The sequence below is a fragment of the Schistocerca serialis genome, chromosome 8 (genome assembly GCF_023864345.2).
Source record: "Schistocerca serialis cubense isolate TAMUIC-IGC-003099 chromosome 8, iqSchSeri2.2, whole genome shotgun sequence".
NCBI lineage: Eukaryota > Metazoa > Arthropoda > Insecta > Orthoptera > Acrididae > Schistocerca > Schistocerca serialis.
Window position 1 is genome coordinate 327,337,082 of NC_064645.1, and position 17,927 is coordinate 327,355,008.

At 42.2% G+C, this 17,927-nt stretch overlaps 1 non-coding gene across 1 annotated transcript; it reads left to right on the forward strand.

Annotated features, from left to right (window-relative positions):
• Positions 1-445: 445 nt before the first annotated feature.
• On the forward strand, positions 446-518 carry Trnav-cac (transfer RNA valine (anticodon CAC)). The gene has a single exon. It is a non-coding gene; the product is annotated as a tRNA-Val (tRNA).
• The last annotated feature ends 17,409 nt before the right edge of the window (positions 519-17,927 follow it).

The window sequence follows — 17,927 nt, forward strand, 5'->3', positions numbered from 1 at the left end:
TAAATGAAAAAAAAATTATCTTAGTATAGAACACGTACTCGAGGGCTGAACTATTTCTCAGCTGTGGGATGATCATGAAATATGAACAAAGCATCGAGATCTGTATCTAAAGTCCTGCTCTAATGAATCCAATAGGAATTCGTCGTTATTCGGCGTGACTTCAGCCACATTCTACAAAACAACAATCTAAAACATATCACAAATAGCGGGAATAAGGCACCGTACAACATTTAGGAGCAGTGCCTGGGGAAGGAAGGGGGCAGCTGTGGACGAGGGGGAGGGAGGGGGGAGAGGTACTACTGCACGTCAGTGGCTCTTTCGGGGGCGTCGTGTCCGGCAATCTCCACCGCTGACGTCAGAATCCAATTCAGACCGGCGTGGAAGGGGAGAGAGAAAGCGTTGGAAACAAGCACGTTTGACTTGACACAGGAGTCTGCTTTCATCTGTTTCCGTAGTGTAGTGGTTATCACGTGCGCCTCACACGCGCAAGGTCCCCGGTTCGATCCCGGGCGGAAACACTACTTTTCTTTTTTTAATAGTGCAAATAGTCTTGTGTTGCTAAGAATGAAAGAAACCCAGAAGGTAGCGCTGGTTAACAGAAAATAGCGTAAGAGCTACCAGATGCTTCTCCCTCCTCCTCCTTCTTGTATTTTTCGCAGTTGATGTGCGATGTCTAAGTATAATATTTTGATTGTTTTATTTTAATTATTTATTTTTTACTTATTTATCAGGCTCCGTGCGACCATGTGAGCAGCTATTTGCTCATGAATATGTCGATGCATAGTTTACAATGATGGCAGGCATAGCGAAGAGCCGGCCGCTGTGGCCGAGGCGTTCCAGGTGCTTCAGTCCGGAACCACGCGGCTGCTGCAGTCGCAGGTTCGAATCCTGCCTCGGGCGTAGATGTGTGTGATGTCCTTAGGTTAGTTAGGTTTAAGTAATTCTAAGCCTCACTTACCTTACTTTGATAAAACTGACCCTAAAATACAATTGCGACGCGTCATTGACATCGTACTGAGGCAGTAAAAGTTAACAATCCACGCTAACATTAAACACAAAATATTTATTGATTTTTACTTTAGAGAAAGCACGAGATAGGAACATTAGTCTGCCCATGGAAAAGAAATTGGAAAATTCAGATAAACCTCTGGTTTATTAAGGTTATATTTGGCTAATTTCTTGAATCAGAAATATAAGGAAAATACAAAAATTTCCCATCTGCTTGGTGATTATTTACTAACACCAGATTGTAGATTAAATATTGGACGCGAACGTAACCAACACTGAATATTGAGCTCAGCCCAGTCGTTTCTCTGCTACGTGGTTCGTCGGAAAAACCAATCAGTCACATTACCACTACACGCAAGTCGAGCCCTAAGAAAAGGAAAGTAGTAACACGGTACCTCGGATCTCTGATTAGAATACATAGAGAGGAGCAACACGTGCTTATCAAAAATCAATTCAAAAAACATATCTTGCTCTCTCAGTTACTTATTTATTTACTGAGATTTCCCTCTACAAAGTTTTTTCGCCAACATAACAAATACCCGGAAATTATTATATGTGTTAATAAGATCTTAATTCATCTCCTCAGAATGTTCTTCCAGGTGTTTCGATCTTGTATATCTTCTTCCACTGCACCAAGTCTTCTCCTTTTTAATCATACATTTTGGAGCCAGGGCGTCCTCTTCTCTTCTTTCCCTCCGGTTCCCATTACAGGATCATCTTCGGAATTCCGACTTCCTTCAGTCTTCTTACGTACCCGTACCATTGTAACTTCCTTCCATCCATCATGTCCTGTATTCTTTCTATTGTGTTGTATTAAATCGGAGACCTAGAAACGACAGAGTGGTTTCGTCCCGCTTTAGCCCTCAGTGGTTCACAACCCCACAGCCGTCCACCCATCCCACCGCCGCCCCACACCAAACCCAGGTTTATTGTGCGGTCCGGCCCCCAGTGAACTCCCCCCCCCCTCTCCCTCTCCCCCCCTCCCCCCCGGGAACGTCTCATACTAGACGAGCGTAACCCCAAATGTTGGCGTGGTAGAGTAATTATGGTGTACGCGTACACGGAGAAGGTGTGTGCGCAGCAATCGCCGACACAGTGTAACTGAGGCGGAATAAGGGGAACCAGCCCGCATTCGCCTAGGTAGATGGAAAACCGCCTTAAAAACCATCCACAGGCTGGTCGGCACACCAGGCCTCGACACTAACCCGCCGGGCGGATTCGTGCTGGGGACCGGCACTCCTTCCTACTCGGGAAGCAGCGCGTTACACCTTAGGGCCAGCTGGGTGGGCTATTCTTTCTCTTACTTCCTTCTCTCTATTATTTCATCACTTCTTGCTTTCTCTTTTCTAGAAATGGTTTCTGACCTTCTCCAGAAGCCCATTTCTACTGCTTGCAGTTTTTTTTGTTTAGTTTCAGATTAGTAGTCCATGTCTCCACTCCATATCCAACTATGCTCTCTAGTATCGATTTACATATGCCTTTTGTTAGTTCGGTTTATTACATTTGTGCTCCATAAGATTGAATTGAGCACCCCAATGACCTTCTTGTGTTAACTTCTATCTCGGATATTCCCTCCAACTCTAACACGGATCCCAAATAACAGAAAATATTGATCTCATTAATCTTCTTTCCCTTTATGTATGTCATCTGGATCATTACTGAAGTATTCTGTTTTCTGGTAATTAATCTTAAATCCCCAACTTCTTTTTTCCATTGCTAATTTGTTACACATATAATTTGCATCCTCCCCGTCTTGTGTGTAACTACTTGATTATCAGCGAACAGGCGATCTAAATAAACTCCATCTTTAATTCCTAGGCCCAACACATTGCATTTCTACTCTCAATACCAATATCAATATCATTCATTCTTTCTCTTCAACTGGGTGGCAACAGAATTATCACACCGCGGCTTATGTGATACCAGTAACTTGTAACCGGCCTCTTCCGGCTCAGCATTACCTGCTTGCAAGTCACAATTACTGCAGTTCACGCGGCGCAAAACTGACCAGTAAAAAAACAACAGGCTGACTGCCTCAGTACAACTGCTCACAACTGACTCTTCACGACTGCCTCATTGCATCTACCTCCCTAGCACTGCCCCTTTCCTTTCTTCAGATTCAACGTTGCACGACCACGCCCTAGGCGTTTATTGGCTGAGATAATCTCTCCAGTGGTGGATTTGCATGTAGGTCCACTAGGCATGGGCCTGGGGGCGGCACTTTAAGGGGGCGTCATTTTTTACTCTGTATTCATGTTAATCTTTCACCTTTTAAAATAACTGGTCTTACAAACGACAAAATTATTTTAAATATTGTTAAACAATTTGCTCGTTTAAACAAGCCTTAAGAACGAAATTTGACAATACAAACTTGCAAATATACATAGTTTACTTGGTGACTGAATGGAAATATAACACTAGGTTTCTGTCTGGTATCATCTTCGTGATTGTCCAAAATATTTTGAAGTAAGCTGTCAGGACGGCAATCTACAATACAATGTTTGAAACGTTATTATTCCGATAATGTTGTCGGTTGCTACTTAACCCTACCATATTTTCCCCGTGAAAATACTGGGAACCCTGAAAAGCTGTGACAAACTAATCAGCAGTTTCATAAGTTCTGTAACATGTGTGGGCCTCAGTATGTAAAACCTGACTCTAATTAAATTTCTTGTAGAAATTACGGGAAAGTATCAAGTCAACTCTTCATTACTTTAATTAATGTGAAAGCTCTGTGGCCTTCAATATCTGAGCTTCGATTTAATGACACCCATTTAACAAAATTTGATACTGGGAATGTTTTACATTTTTAAACATCTGTTTATATCAAAAGAACATAAGTAGAATATCTAATATGTGATAAATACACTTCACAACCGTTTAAAAATTTAATTTGATTAGTTACTTAGTTACTTTTTTGGCAAAAAAAGAAGAAACCAACTTTCGTTTGCCTCATTTATTGTGCTGCAGCCTGCACGATATCGAAGTTCCCGCCTGTGCAGTCGAGTAGTACGTGGCATTGCAAATTTTATGTTAAACTTCTCAACTAAGCATTTTTTCTTCGAGGAAAGATTATTTCTATTTTATGTTGGAACAAAAGGTGCATTTGCGTGTAGACATAACAGCAGTATTCGCCCAAATGACAAACAATACATCAACTGCCAACAAGACTACTTAAACTTTGTAGTCTGTCTTCTCTGCCCACAGAAACCACTAAAATGTTATTGAAACTGCAAAAATTATTTGCTTTTTAAATTCGAAAGACAGTGTCAAGAATATTCACAACACATTTGCGTCCCAGCTAAAATTCCGGCGACGCGGGAAACAGAAGCCAAAAAAGGGACTGTCCCGTTTTCTTTACGAGACGAATTCCAGCCGGCAGGTGTGCTTCTACTGTTCACTGAGAACAGAGAAACAGGCGACAATGAAATTAAATTAGTCTGCAATGTCGTTCTTTCATAGCACAGTTACGACGAGTAATCCGAGTTGGTCAGTTCATCGCTCCGTGTTTAAAGGAAAAATCTTTGTGCTCGTGTGCCCCGTTTAAAGTAAAAAGCTTTGTGCTCATGTACAGAAAAGTGCCATTCGAACTGGATACAGCCTTTATTTCTTTCCTTTTAAAAATTTTTTCTTTTGTTTCGACTGTTGGTTGACAACTTTGTAAGTGCCTTAACATGAAAAACAATGAAAAAAGAAAAAGCGTAAAATTAAGTGGTGCGGCATTTCGGAAATTATCGAAGGAAAGGCGAAAACGAAAAGCCAATGTTCAAAAAACGCTTGGCAGAGTAGATAAATTTTTCGCAAAAACCGTTGCTGGTTCGACTTCGAGTTCAAGTAGTACGGATGATATTTCTGGCACTGCAGCTATTGTAAAAGAAGTAAATACAGACGAAACAAAAGTTACAAATGAAGAAAAGCAAAATGTTTCTGATTTCGAGTTGCAAGAAAAACTAAGTGTCGAATCTGACATTACAAAAAGAAATAACCTCGTTAGTGATGAGCCTGCTGAATGGTGTGCCAATGAATCAACAATCGACATTCTGTTACAACGTGGCATTAATTAAAATTGTAATGTGATTCTTCTAATTCAAGAAGATCAAAAGGCAATAAAACCAGATATTTGAACAAAAACCTATTTTACCGTAAACTTTTAAATGGTGAATCAACTTTGCGTGATTTTCTAGTATACTCATGTAGCACCGGTGCTGCTTGTTTTGCGCCATGTAAATTGTTCGAAAGTAAGGTCGCGATTGCTACTAATGGTATTGCAGATTGGAAAAATATTTCTAATATTTTATCTCATCATGAGAATTCACTTGAACACAAAAATTCTGAGTTATCACTCTTAACAAGAAAAAATGCACTTGGAACAATAGAGAACCATTTCAAGTCATATGTTGAGACAGAAAAAATGTACTGGCGCTGTGTGTTGAAAAAGGTGTTTGCAGTAGACACGTTGAAAGATTCTATTCATTACGTAACGGCCAATTTATGATGTCTCTTGAACTTATTGCCGAGTATGATCCTTTTCTCGCAGAGCACATTGAACGATATGGAAATCCAGGACAGGGACATACAAGTTATCTTTCTTCAACAATGTATGTTGAAATAATAGAACTTCTTTCTGAACGAATAAAATGAATTATCATAAGTGAAATAAAACAGGCCAAATATACCATTTAATTTCTTCTGCTTAATAGCCCTAATTTCATACAAGAAGTGCTGCCTTATGCAACTGATAATCATTTTGGCTTTATTTTAATTTTATTGCACCCCAGTACTGCCCTAACAAATGTACTTAACGATCGTTGTAGAACTAATAACAGCAAGACTCCATAAAAGCGGATTGCAGTAGAAGATGGAATTCTCGTTTCTATGTACACACCTTGTTACGAGTTAACAGGTGTAGAAACGCAGTTTGTCTTCTGAGTTGAGCGAGTGAGCGAGCTCAGGCCTACCTCCGTGACGTACGCGCCTCTCTCGGTGCGTGACTGTCGGTTGAGTGACAATGACGTCCTGTTTCTTGGACACAAATAAACAGAACAGTATTTAGTGACACATACATCGACTTTGCACTCTCGGTTCAAAAGAGGATGCGCAAATGACGACAGGTAGAGATATCTGCGTCTGTAAAATCATCAACGCGCGAAGCGTACAACTACCACAGTCATACTTCAGCAAAAGATCTTGCCGATAAACGGAGAAAATTCTGGTCCTGTGTAAAATCGGTAAGCTGCTCGACGGCTTCTATCCAGTCACTCGTTGGCCAGTCTGCTGTGGCGGTAAAAGATGGCAGATGAAAAGCTGAAGTTTTAAATTTCGCCTTTAAGAAATCGTTCAAGCAGGAGAATCGTACAAACATACTGTCATTTGACCATCGCACAGTTTCCAAAATGGAGGATAGAGTAACAGGAACCCCTGGCGTAAGCAATATGAGTGGAATCTAAATTCGATTTTACAAAGAGTACTTAGGCATTGACCTCTTACTTAGCTAACATGTATCGCATATACCGCGAATCTCTCGCAAAGTGCAAAGTCCCAAGCGACTGAAGAAAAATGCAGATGGCTGGCTCTGAGCACTATGGGACTTAACTTCTGAGGTCATCAGTCCCCTAGAACGTAGAACTATTTAAACCTAACTAACCTAAGGACATCACACACTGCAAGCTCCCAACGACTCGTATTTAGATCGTAAATGTCGTTAATTCTCCCTGTCTGTGGCAGGCTGAGAAGGGAGTTTGCTTAATTTTATCAGCAGGGATTACTTTTATTCATTTTTATATAAGCTTGCTGTGGGGAAGGATCTTATGCAAACTTTTTCTCTCTCGGCAGCGTAACCTTCCCTGACCATTCTGCCCGCTTTAGAATTGATGTTTAGGCCCATCAAAGTTCAGCATACAATCTTATCGATTGAATGTAAAGTTGCAACGGATAACGCAATTGTAATTTTGCGGATGGTCAGAGAAAACTACATCCTGCACGAATCTAGTCTTGTGCCAATAATTTTAGTAAGGGACAGCGTGATTGATATAATTCTCTTTTCTTATGTATGGTTTAAATGAGCAAGCCGAGAACGGAAATTACTTTGAAAAACAAAGTTAATTTTATTTTAAACAACATTAGACAAATTTACGAGGTTACTTCTTAACAATCTTTTGAATACACAGTTCACTAATTCTGCTTTGAATTTTCATTTAACTATGGACAAAGATTATTTAACTATGTTTGAATTACAAGCCGTGTGGCCTTTGATTTGCATCGCCCTGTGGGGGGAAGGAAAATCTTGGAGAGCACGTGGTCACTACACTACTATGCTGATACATACACATGCACTAAGTTTTCACTAAAATGCAAATATCGTAACTATTTCTCTATGCAGATTTTCTATGTACAGCAGGACTCGTGCCTGGTATCTCCAGCGCGAAGTGCCTCAATACGAAATGATTCATCTTAGAAAAGCTACACTCGTCACTAAATTTTCAATAAGTTGTTAAACATCGACACACGCTAGCATAAATGTTCAGCAATCGCAAAAACTGGCTACAACTCCCTCTATTAGCTTTCTCGGCGGTTGCAGTTTGAAACTATGCACCACGTGACGGGTCGTAACGGAAATCTCGAACGGAGAAGATTATTCTTATATCGGATAAATTGAACAAAAATCAGTAAATGGTTCTTAATTAATCAATCGCGAAAAAGCCTCTGATAAATAAATTGTTAATATTAAAAATATTTAAACATTCATATACCTTTGTCCTGATTACGACGCAGCGTTCCGAAGGAACGTCTGGTCGCTTACCTGTCTTTCAAAACACTCCCCCTAACCGTTGCGCGGCTCTTTCTCCCGAGCAGCGCGAGGTGGTGGGGGAGGCCCATGACCAATCTCTGGTAAGAAAACGTTTTTTTTTTTTTTAGACTTTCGCACCTCTGGTCGAACCATCCTGTTCCTGCTCTCTGCCTTCCACTGACTGTGTTAAAGTTGGTAGAAGATTCTGAGACCCACTACATCTCTGGTTTGTCTGTTACCACAAAACATTCACACCTGACCACGTACTTTAAGGAGAGGTGGGGAAATGTAAATAGGGACACAGGACGTGCATATTGTAATGAGAATAAAAGACTTTGATCCGTAATTGTTTCTACATGCATGTAATTTGGGGCTGAGATAATTTCGCTGTTCATTAATTATGTAAAGTAATTAAATTTACGCTGATAATGTCTATCAGCTGATAGCAACATAACACTGATTTTAACTATGTAACGAAACCTATTGTGACGTTACAACACATCCATGCCCGCGGCAGGATTCGAACCTGCGACCGTAGCGGTCGCGCAGTTCCAGACTGTAGCGCCTAGAACCCCTCGGCCACCCCGGCCGGCAGAAATGCTGATGATTCCTATTTATAAGAGGGATAAAATACCGGACCCGCAAAATTATAGGCCAACATCAGTGTTCTGCAGCATGCTTGAACATATCCTCACTTCAAGTGAAACTATATGTTTCAGAGACTGTTTCAAGTCTTAAATTACCATACAGCATAAGAAATTTCCTTGAAGCGGAAACACAACTAGCTTTTCAATATTACGAAGTAAAGAGTGCCATCGACAGTGATTTCAAATTGATTCCATGTTTCTAGATTCCCAAAAGGCTTTTGACACCGTTCCCCACAAGAGACCTCTAACCAGATTTTGTGTCTACTAAGTATCGTCTAAGTTGCGGGGAAGCATTTGTGATCAGGAAAGTCACAGTACGTAATAATCGACCTATTGTTATCGAGTGAAACAGAAGTGATAGCCGGCGTTCCGTTCTTTCAATAACCTTGCGTTTTCAATAGACGTTCCCCATAGGCAGAAGTATCATGGGGTCATTGGCCAGTTGATAACACACATCCTGACTACAGTGAGTCTCAGTACAAATGAGTAATAGGGTGCCTGGCTATTGGCAAGGAGTATACAGACAACTTTTATGGATGCCAAGAGACTTTTTATCTGTCTCTGGAATTACCCTTGTGCAATTTTTACAGCTCATAATAATTCTGGATAATAATTGCATACAACTGAAAAAGAACATTATTAAAATTCGTCCTATTCACAACGTGCGCCTTCACTATGTACGTCTTCCTACACACATGTTCACCCTCAGGCGGCCAAGCCACACCCCTTCGTGTCAGTTCGTTCCGAAGTCTCCATTTTCGAACGACAGCCAATGAGAGTCCAGAAAAGGCAAAGTTTCCTTATAAGGGCGTGCTGCAGACAGTCAATGAAAAACAGGATACGTATTTTTAGTCGTTATATGTGTTTGAGCACGCATTCAGTGCATGATCACGACTCGAGGGGCATCAACGGAGTGTATCCCACATTCTACAATATTACAGTTTCCATAAACCGCATTACTTGGTCGGAATGACTGTCTCGCAATAAACCAACGACGTGTTTCAGATTTGACAAGTGTCACCATAGGGTCAATTAGTCAAAATTTTTACAAGGCTATGTGATTCTTTCGTATGTAGTACGCACATCATGCAGTCACAGAACTTCCAAGTGCTACCAGAACTTATGCTGATGGTTATGATGACGGAAAATGTTTAGCTATGCTGATACCGCTAGATGGTGGATAACTCATATTATTTCTCTGCAGTCTTTCACCATCGAGCGCCTGTTCACATTTTCATGGAACAGTCAGACCCCAACGATATATGAAAGTATCACAAGCAACTCTATGTTGTTAGGTAAGGTAGCACATTTATCGTCAATGTTGCACTCAGTTGTTTGTCACGAAACATTATCAAGCTTTTCTCATTCATGATCTCATTTCGCCTCATATACTCATTTCCGACCATTGGTTCCTGACACCAAATATATTTAATATGGAACACGCTAACGCATGTACAGTTCTGAAGCAAAAGTTTTGGGAGACTTAGATATGTGAGTGAAATGGATAGACAGACACTGTAGTAGTAGCAGTAATGGTAGTAACAGTTTTATTCATATGTAGATCTTTTTTACAAGGATACTGGACATGTCTCAGTATTAGAATTTAAGAGCACGAAAAATGAAGTAATTCACATAAAAAGAAATTTACAGAGCTACAGGTGTAGTATGACGTTGATGGGACAGGTAATTGGTCATGTAGTAGAAATCATCCAGGAATTTGCCTGACGTAATTTAAGGGAACCACGGAAAGTATAAATCAGAACGTCTGCAGGAGACTGGAATTTGCACTCTCCAGAAAATAAGGCCACTCTTTTTAAAATAATTCCACCTTATTCCGTTCACCCCTTCTGTACAATACTGTTTTACAAATAAGTTATTTAATATTTAAAGAGGGTAATGCTACAGTGTTAATTAATTTCTTACTCCCAATCACCCCACTTCTCACACTGTACACACATTGTTTCATAGCACTACGCGCACTATCAATTGATGTCAGAACCGTTTTGTGCACAGTAACTTCCCATTCGCTAGCCTGAAAAATTGATTCAGCGTCCCTCTATAATGAGCAAGATGCTGAGGTCAGAAAGAGAATGAGGTGTTGGTGTTATATACTACATAACTTTACGAGTAAGTTTTTCCAAAAAAGGCCAAAAGTGAAAGAAGAAAATAGTGCAAAAATGTTACATGGAATGTTAGATGTTTTATCATCGTTGTTATTACAATGTTACGTTCTTTTACCAAATGTAATGTTACGTAAGTAATCCTTCAATCTATAGAATATATTGCTTATTAGGTACCTTTTTATTTCAAGTTTATTTCAGAAATTTCTTTAATCTCTTTTGATAATTAATTGTACAGTTTCACTCCCTGGTACAAAACGCTGTTTTGAGTTTTATGTTAATTTCTTCTTGGTAAATGCGTGTTCAGTATAGATCTTGTTCTATGGTCAATTGACGCAGATATTTATATAGAAATTATCTATAATATTTTTGGTGTGTACAGCTGACTGATAAACGTACTCACACAGTATAATTACAATCCCGTGTGTAAGAATGCAGTCTCGTGGCGGTAACATTGAGTAAAAACTTCTCGGATTTAAAACCGTGTCATGTGATTAAAATTACACGAGCTTGCGGCCAAGCACTGCTTCGCCACTGTCACGAGATATGACTGCCAGTGGGCTGCTGGTACACCCCTTAGACACGGTAGGTGCCGGCTGTGACGTCACTGGTGCCCGCGGCATCACCATATATGGGCAACCGTTGACTCAGCGGTGGACGTGACAGTTTCAGCCGCGCGATCGCTGGATCTCTTGCCGTGCTAACCTGCAGGTCACTGTCTCTATTTAGGGTGTTATCGATGATTTTTATTTCAATGGGTTCTTTAATTACTCGTGTCATTAGTGCGAGCTACTATGCATGTTTCGTCAAATTTTATCCCGTGTCCGTTCTCTAAAGCATGCTCAGCTAAAGCAGGTTTCTCGGGGTAGTGTAGGCTATAAAATCTCTCATGCTCCTTCCTGTGTTGTTCCACAGTGCGTACTATTTGTCCGACGTAAGACTGGCCACACTCGCAAGGCATCTTGTAGACTCCAGGTGGTTTGACACCTGCTGCTTGTTAAATCGGTCTCAGCATTTGATGCGTTTTTGTCGGAGGCCTGAAGATCGATATGATCTTGGGTCGTTTCAGCAGGCGGCTATTTTGCGCGACACGGGACCACAGAACGGAAAAAAATCAAGTTTATTTTCCTACTCCTGGTCGGCGGTCTTATTGTGAGTCTTTCTTGAAATCGCTTCATTTATTTCATGGACGTTATAGCTGTTGTTCCTGAAGACCTTGCTTAGGTGGCTCAGCTCACGGGACAGGTTATCAGCGTCTGATATCATTCTTGCACTATGTACCAGTGTTTGTAAAACTGCGCTTCTGTGCCGGTTGATGATGGCTGACAGCATGCAGGTACAGATCGGTGTCGGTGGGTTTTCTGCAGGCGCTGTTGCCAAGGCATCCATTTCGTATGCGGCGAACGAGGACGTCGAGGAAGGGCAATGCACCGTCTTTCTCTACCTCCATGATAAACTGGATGTTGCTGTTAATGCCGCTGTGGTGTTCCAAGAACTCGTCAAGTTTCTCACGCCCATGAGGCCAAATGACGATCGTGTCGTCAACGTATCGCGTTAACGGCGCTGTGTCTAAGGCAATGCCCTCAAACTTTTCCATGAAGAGATTTGCAATATCTGAAGCTAACGAGCTATACATCGCAACGCCGTCCGCTTGATTGTAATACTGACCGTCGTACAGCAAATAAAAAGAGGTAAGAGTGTGCCTAAATAACTCGACTACTCCACTTACAAAGAACTGGAATACCATGTCCAAACAGTGTTTTTCGTAAACAACGCCACCACATCAAAACTCCCCATAATGTCACCCTCACTCCCCCACTAAGTCGAAGATGTTAACTCGGGTGATAAAATCTGCTGAATTTTTAATACGATGTTCGCAGTGCCCCACATGTGGGACGACGAGACTGACTAAGTACATCGCCAGCTTGTATGCTGGTGCACCAGTGGTGGACACGATGAGGTGGAATAGCGTCCCGTCCTTGTGGTTCTTAGGTATAGCTTTAGCGTTAGGTGGTCTAGGTGCCTGTTTGAGAATATTCTTGAACAAACTGTCTTCCAACGAAGAAGGTTTGAAAAGTTCAGATGTCTGTCTTATTATTCTCAATGTTGGGTCGCGTGGAAGCTTCCGATAAGTGTCTTCGTCCAGTAGAGCGCAGATGTTCGTATCACATTGTCAGCAGGAAGGACTACAATGCTTTCATCACTACGTACTGTTCGCAGGCTGTTACGCCCAGCCTTGGTCATGATGGGTGGTGGTAACTTTGCTGTTGTGCGAATACGGCTCGTTGCACGCCGTATTTCATCCGCTGTTTCAATTGAAACTGTCAGGTGTGCATGTCATCTTGGTCATTACTTATGTCGAGAGCAAGTCATGTTGATCCGCTATCTTTGGTTGTGCTGCTACACCGTCTCTCCCTTAGGATGCTCACAGAGAGAGCATTATTATAATGCGCGCAATCATTAAAACAAAGGCGTTTTTTCGTTGCGACGGGATCTTCTCATGAAATTTCACCAATTTTCTCCTCCGATTGCGAAAACATTCTGTTGGCACCCACCTACATAGGGAGAAATGATCATCACGATAAAATAAGAGAAATCAGGTCTCGCACAGAAAAATTTAAGTTCTTGTTTTTCCCGCGTGCCGCGAGAGTGGAACGGTAGAGAGACAGCTTGAAAGTGGTTCATTGAACCATCTGCCAGTCACTTTATTGTGAATAGCAGAGTAATCACGTAGATGTAGATGTAGATGTAGAGACAGCGCCTGCGTAAAATATCTAGGCGTAACTATTCAGAGCTTCCTTAAGTGGAATGACCATATAAAATAGACAGTTGGAAAAGCAGACACCAGAGTCAGATTCATAGGAAAAATCTTAAGGACATGTAACTCATCCACGAAAGAAGTAGCTTATAAAACGCTTGTTGGCCTGATTCTAAAGTTTTGTTCATCTACCTGGGATCCCTATCAGGTAGGACTGATAGAGGAGATAGAGAATATGCAACGAAGGGTGGTTCGTTTCGTCACGGGCTCGTTTACGAGGCGAGAGAGCGTTACGGAGATGCTAAACAAACTCCACTGGGAGACGTTACAGGACGGCCGTTGTGCATCACGGAGAGATTTGCTACTGAAATTTCGATACAGCACTTTTCAGGAGGAGTCGGATACTATTACTTTCCCCCACATACATCTCACGTATTGACCACGAGGAGAAAATTCGAGAAATTAGAGCCAATACAGAAGCTTACCGACAATCATTCTTCCCACGCACTATTCGCGAGAGGAACAGGGTTGGAGGGATATGATAGTGGTACCGAAAGTACACTCCACCACACACCATTAGGTGATTTGCGGAGTATGATGTAGATGTAGATGAGATATACGGCCTCAAATTAACACAAATACATTGACTGAAAAAAATCAGAACACCAAGAAGGAATTGTGCGACATAAACGAAAGTTGGTAGGCTTATTTTTACATCTGGAAGATGATGTCTATTCTAATTCCACGCCAGTCGCGTAAGAGTTGGCGATGCAAATCAGGTGTGCCTTAAATACGCGTAGCAACGGTTGTGAACGTTAGTTACCTTTAACATTGGACGTGGTGAGCTGATGTTAGTCAAGAATGCCATTAAGGCGACAAAGACGTCATCTTCGACTACTCACTGAATTTGAACGAGGTCGTGTAACAGGGCTACGAGAAGGTGGATGTTCCTTCTGCGATATTGCAGGAACTTGACAAGAATGTAGCCACTGTATTCGACTGCTGGCAGCGGCGGTCACGAACAAGTACGGTGGAAAGAAGAACGGCCTCTGGACGGCCACGTGGCACTGCCGAGAGGAGAGACCATCGTGATCGGCGTATGACCCTGGCGCATCTCACTGCATCTGCACCAGTAATTTCAGCAAACAGTTGAAACCGCAGTGGTACAACGAACTGTTACAAATCGGTTACTTCAAGGACAGCTCCGAGCCAGACGCCATGCATCGTGCATTCCACTGACCCCATTTGCGACTTCAGTGATGTCAAGCGAGAGTTCATTGGAGGGCGTGGTGGAAGACTGTCGTGTTTTCCGATGAAAGTTGCTTCTGCCTCGATGCCAGTGATGGCCGTGTGTGGTTAGAAGCAGACCAGTCGATGCCCTGTAACCAGCCTCTCTGCGTTTTAGACACTGAACCTACACATGGAGTTACGGTCAGGGGTGCGATTTCAATGAGCAGAAGCCCTCTCCTGGTTATCCCACGCACCCTGACCGCAAAATTGTGAATCGATCTATTGTGTTGCCATTCATGAACAGCATTCCAGGGGGTGCTTTCCAACCGCATAAACGCTCGTCCACACACCGTTGTGGTAACCCAACATGCTCTAAAGAGTGTCGGCATATTGCCTTGACCTGCTCGATCACCAGATCTGTTTCCAGTCTAGCACATATGGGACATCATCGGACGACAATTCGAGCGTCATCCACAAAGAGCATTAATCGTACTTGTATTGACCGTCCAAGTGTAACAGGCATGTAAATCCATCCCACAAACTGAAATCCGGCACCTATATAACACAGTGGATGCACGTTTGCATGCTTGCATTCAACGTTCTAGCGGTTTCACGGTTTATTAGTGTACCAGTAGTTCATATTTGCAATGATTTATCTCGCGCTTACCCGCTATCTTGCAATGCTGATCACTTAAATATGTTACCTAGATAAATGTATTCCCGAAATTTCATTACTCTGCATTAATTACTTTTTGGTGTTACAATTTTTTTGCGCTGGTATATTTTCGAAAGGGAACAACACTGCAACATTCGCTACAAGTCAACAAGTTTCTTAGCAACTGCGAAGATCTTTATTGCAAAAATATTGTAAGAAAAACGGTGGATTGCTTCAAAGTATTGAACGTCTCAGTGAGTTTGAATCTGCACTTTCTGGGCACACAAGTATACTATTTGCTATAAAATGCAGATGATGTAAGTGAGTAACAGAGAACTTCATGATTACTTTGTGAAGAAACCTTATGTGATTCAGAGAATGGGTAAGTATTTCTCAACTCGGCACTTCAAATAAAATAAGAATCACCTATCAAAACGAAGAAAACATTTCCAAAGTAAAAACTGATAGACCTGTTCAACTGAACTGAGCACACAAGTATCACTGGGACAAATGGCCATTGCGGATACACTTGTGCTAAAATACCCAGTAACTGAATAACTTCTTGAGGAATTTAGCAAAGCATAACCTCGCATTCTTTCCCTGATAAGTCACAGTCGAGACCGACCGACCGCCGTCTCATCCTCTCATAATGACGTCACTGGAAGCGAGGTGGCCGGGCGTAGTGTGAGTACACCGCTCTCCCGGCCGTTACCGACCTCCTTGACCTGGGAGCCGCTATTTCTCATTCAAGTAGCTCCTCAGCTGGCATCACTAGGATGAGTGAGTTTTCCGACTGCAGTGTTTCCGACACTGTTGTATGTGCTGCAGGCATCGTGGCCCTCCTAGACAAGCATGGGTCTTCCGACCAGAGCCTCCCCCACTGCTGATATACACCAATCGTCTTTGTCGCCGTCAGTTAGGCAGTGGCCTCCACGACAGTCTTCGTTTCTGAATATCTTCGTAGATCAATGCTATTTGAGTTCTATACACTGTGAGCAACGGAAACAATTACAACAGCGAAAGGGGAACCGTGTCCTCAAGGATGGTCATCGTTACCTGGTGGATAGAAATTATGATGCGAATACGAACTGGTTTTGAGTGAATTCCGAGCGGAGCAATCAGCCTCCTTAGGTAAGTAGGAACGTGTTTACCTAGTGAACAGTGGTTCCGAGCTCGATTGCTGGGCGGGTTGGAGATTTTCTCCGCACATGGACTGGGTATTGTGTTGTCATCCATTCACCATCAACGACACGCAAGTCACCCAATGTGGCGCCACCTGAAATAAGACTTGCAACCCGGCGGCTGAACTTCACCGCGTGGGGCTTCCGGCCAAAATGCCACACGATCATTTCATTTTTCTTAACGGTGTTAAGTCCGAAGACCGTTTAAAAATTGCAAGTGGCAGAAACATCTAACGAATGAGGTGAGTGTTAAGGAAAGAATGCTAACTGCGGAAGAAGAGTCCAAAAATGTTCAAATGTGTGTGAAATCTTATGGGACTTAACTGCTAAGGTCACCAGTCCCTAAGCTTACACACTACTTAACCTAAATTATCCTAAGGACAAACACACACACCCATGCCCGAGGGAGGACTCGAACCTCAGCCGGGACCAACCGTACACGGAAGAAGAGTCCACAAAGAAAAGACAGTGTCTGTTTTCCACATTTTTAAAGAGGAATCACGAGATTTGAAACATAAAGGCTTGGAATTCGTCGCAAATATGCCAAAGCGTGAGAACCGGAAGACTGGATTGTGTAAAGCAAGAAAGGAAACTACTGGGACTACCCACAACCCCGGAATTAAATCGGAGGCTAACTTGAGCAGAGACGTTGAAATTAACTGAAGTTAATAGTTTTTTGAAAGTGGATGATGCGTCTGACAAAATAATTCTGGTGTTTGGTTTTGACGAAGCGGAGAAAATCCTGTGTGAAAACGGAACTGTTCTTATGAACGGGACATTTGTCAGTTCTTCGAAATAGTTTATACAGGTATACACCAGTCGTGTTGACAATCAGAAGTACAGAAGAAGAGACAGAGGTATTTTCTGTTTTATATGAGTTGCTCCCAGAAAATGTCAAAATACATATGAAAGACGTTTTTATGAATTGGAAATAAGGTTCCCAAGTGGTCACCGAAAACTACAGTGCTAGACTTTGAAACGGATACAGTTAAAACTACTAAAATAATGTTGTCCGAAACAACCATTCCGGCTTCAGTTTCCACTTGCACCTATGTCTATGGAATAAAATACCAAGAATTGACAATAACGGAATAAGACATGGATTGAGAAGAAGTCCGTTTTGCCATATGGGCGCTGCAGTAGCACATCTTGTTTGGTTGGACGATTTGGGGGAAGGGACCAAAGAGCAAGGTCATCGGTCCCATCAGATTGGCGAAGGATGGGGAAGGAAGTCGGATATGCCCTTTCAACGGAACCATCCCGGAATTTGTCTGAAGCGATTTGGGGAAATCACGGAAAACCTAAATCAGGCTGGCCGGAGGTGGGTTTGACTCGTCGCCCTCCCGAATGCGAGTCCAGCAGTGTGGTGAGCTCTGCGCCACCTCGTTCGATGGCACATCTTCCACCGAAAAGTGTTGAAGGATCGTGGAGGAAATGCCCACTGGGAAAACGTCATGAAATTCGAAGACCATATGCTCCCTCAGTGAATGAAAATTCTAGTACACCAGGTTAAGTAGGCAACGTTTCTCATCAAAGGACCA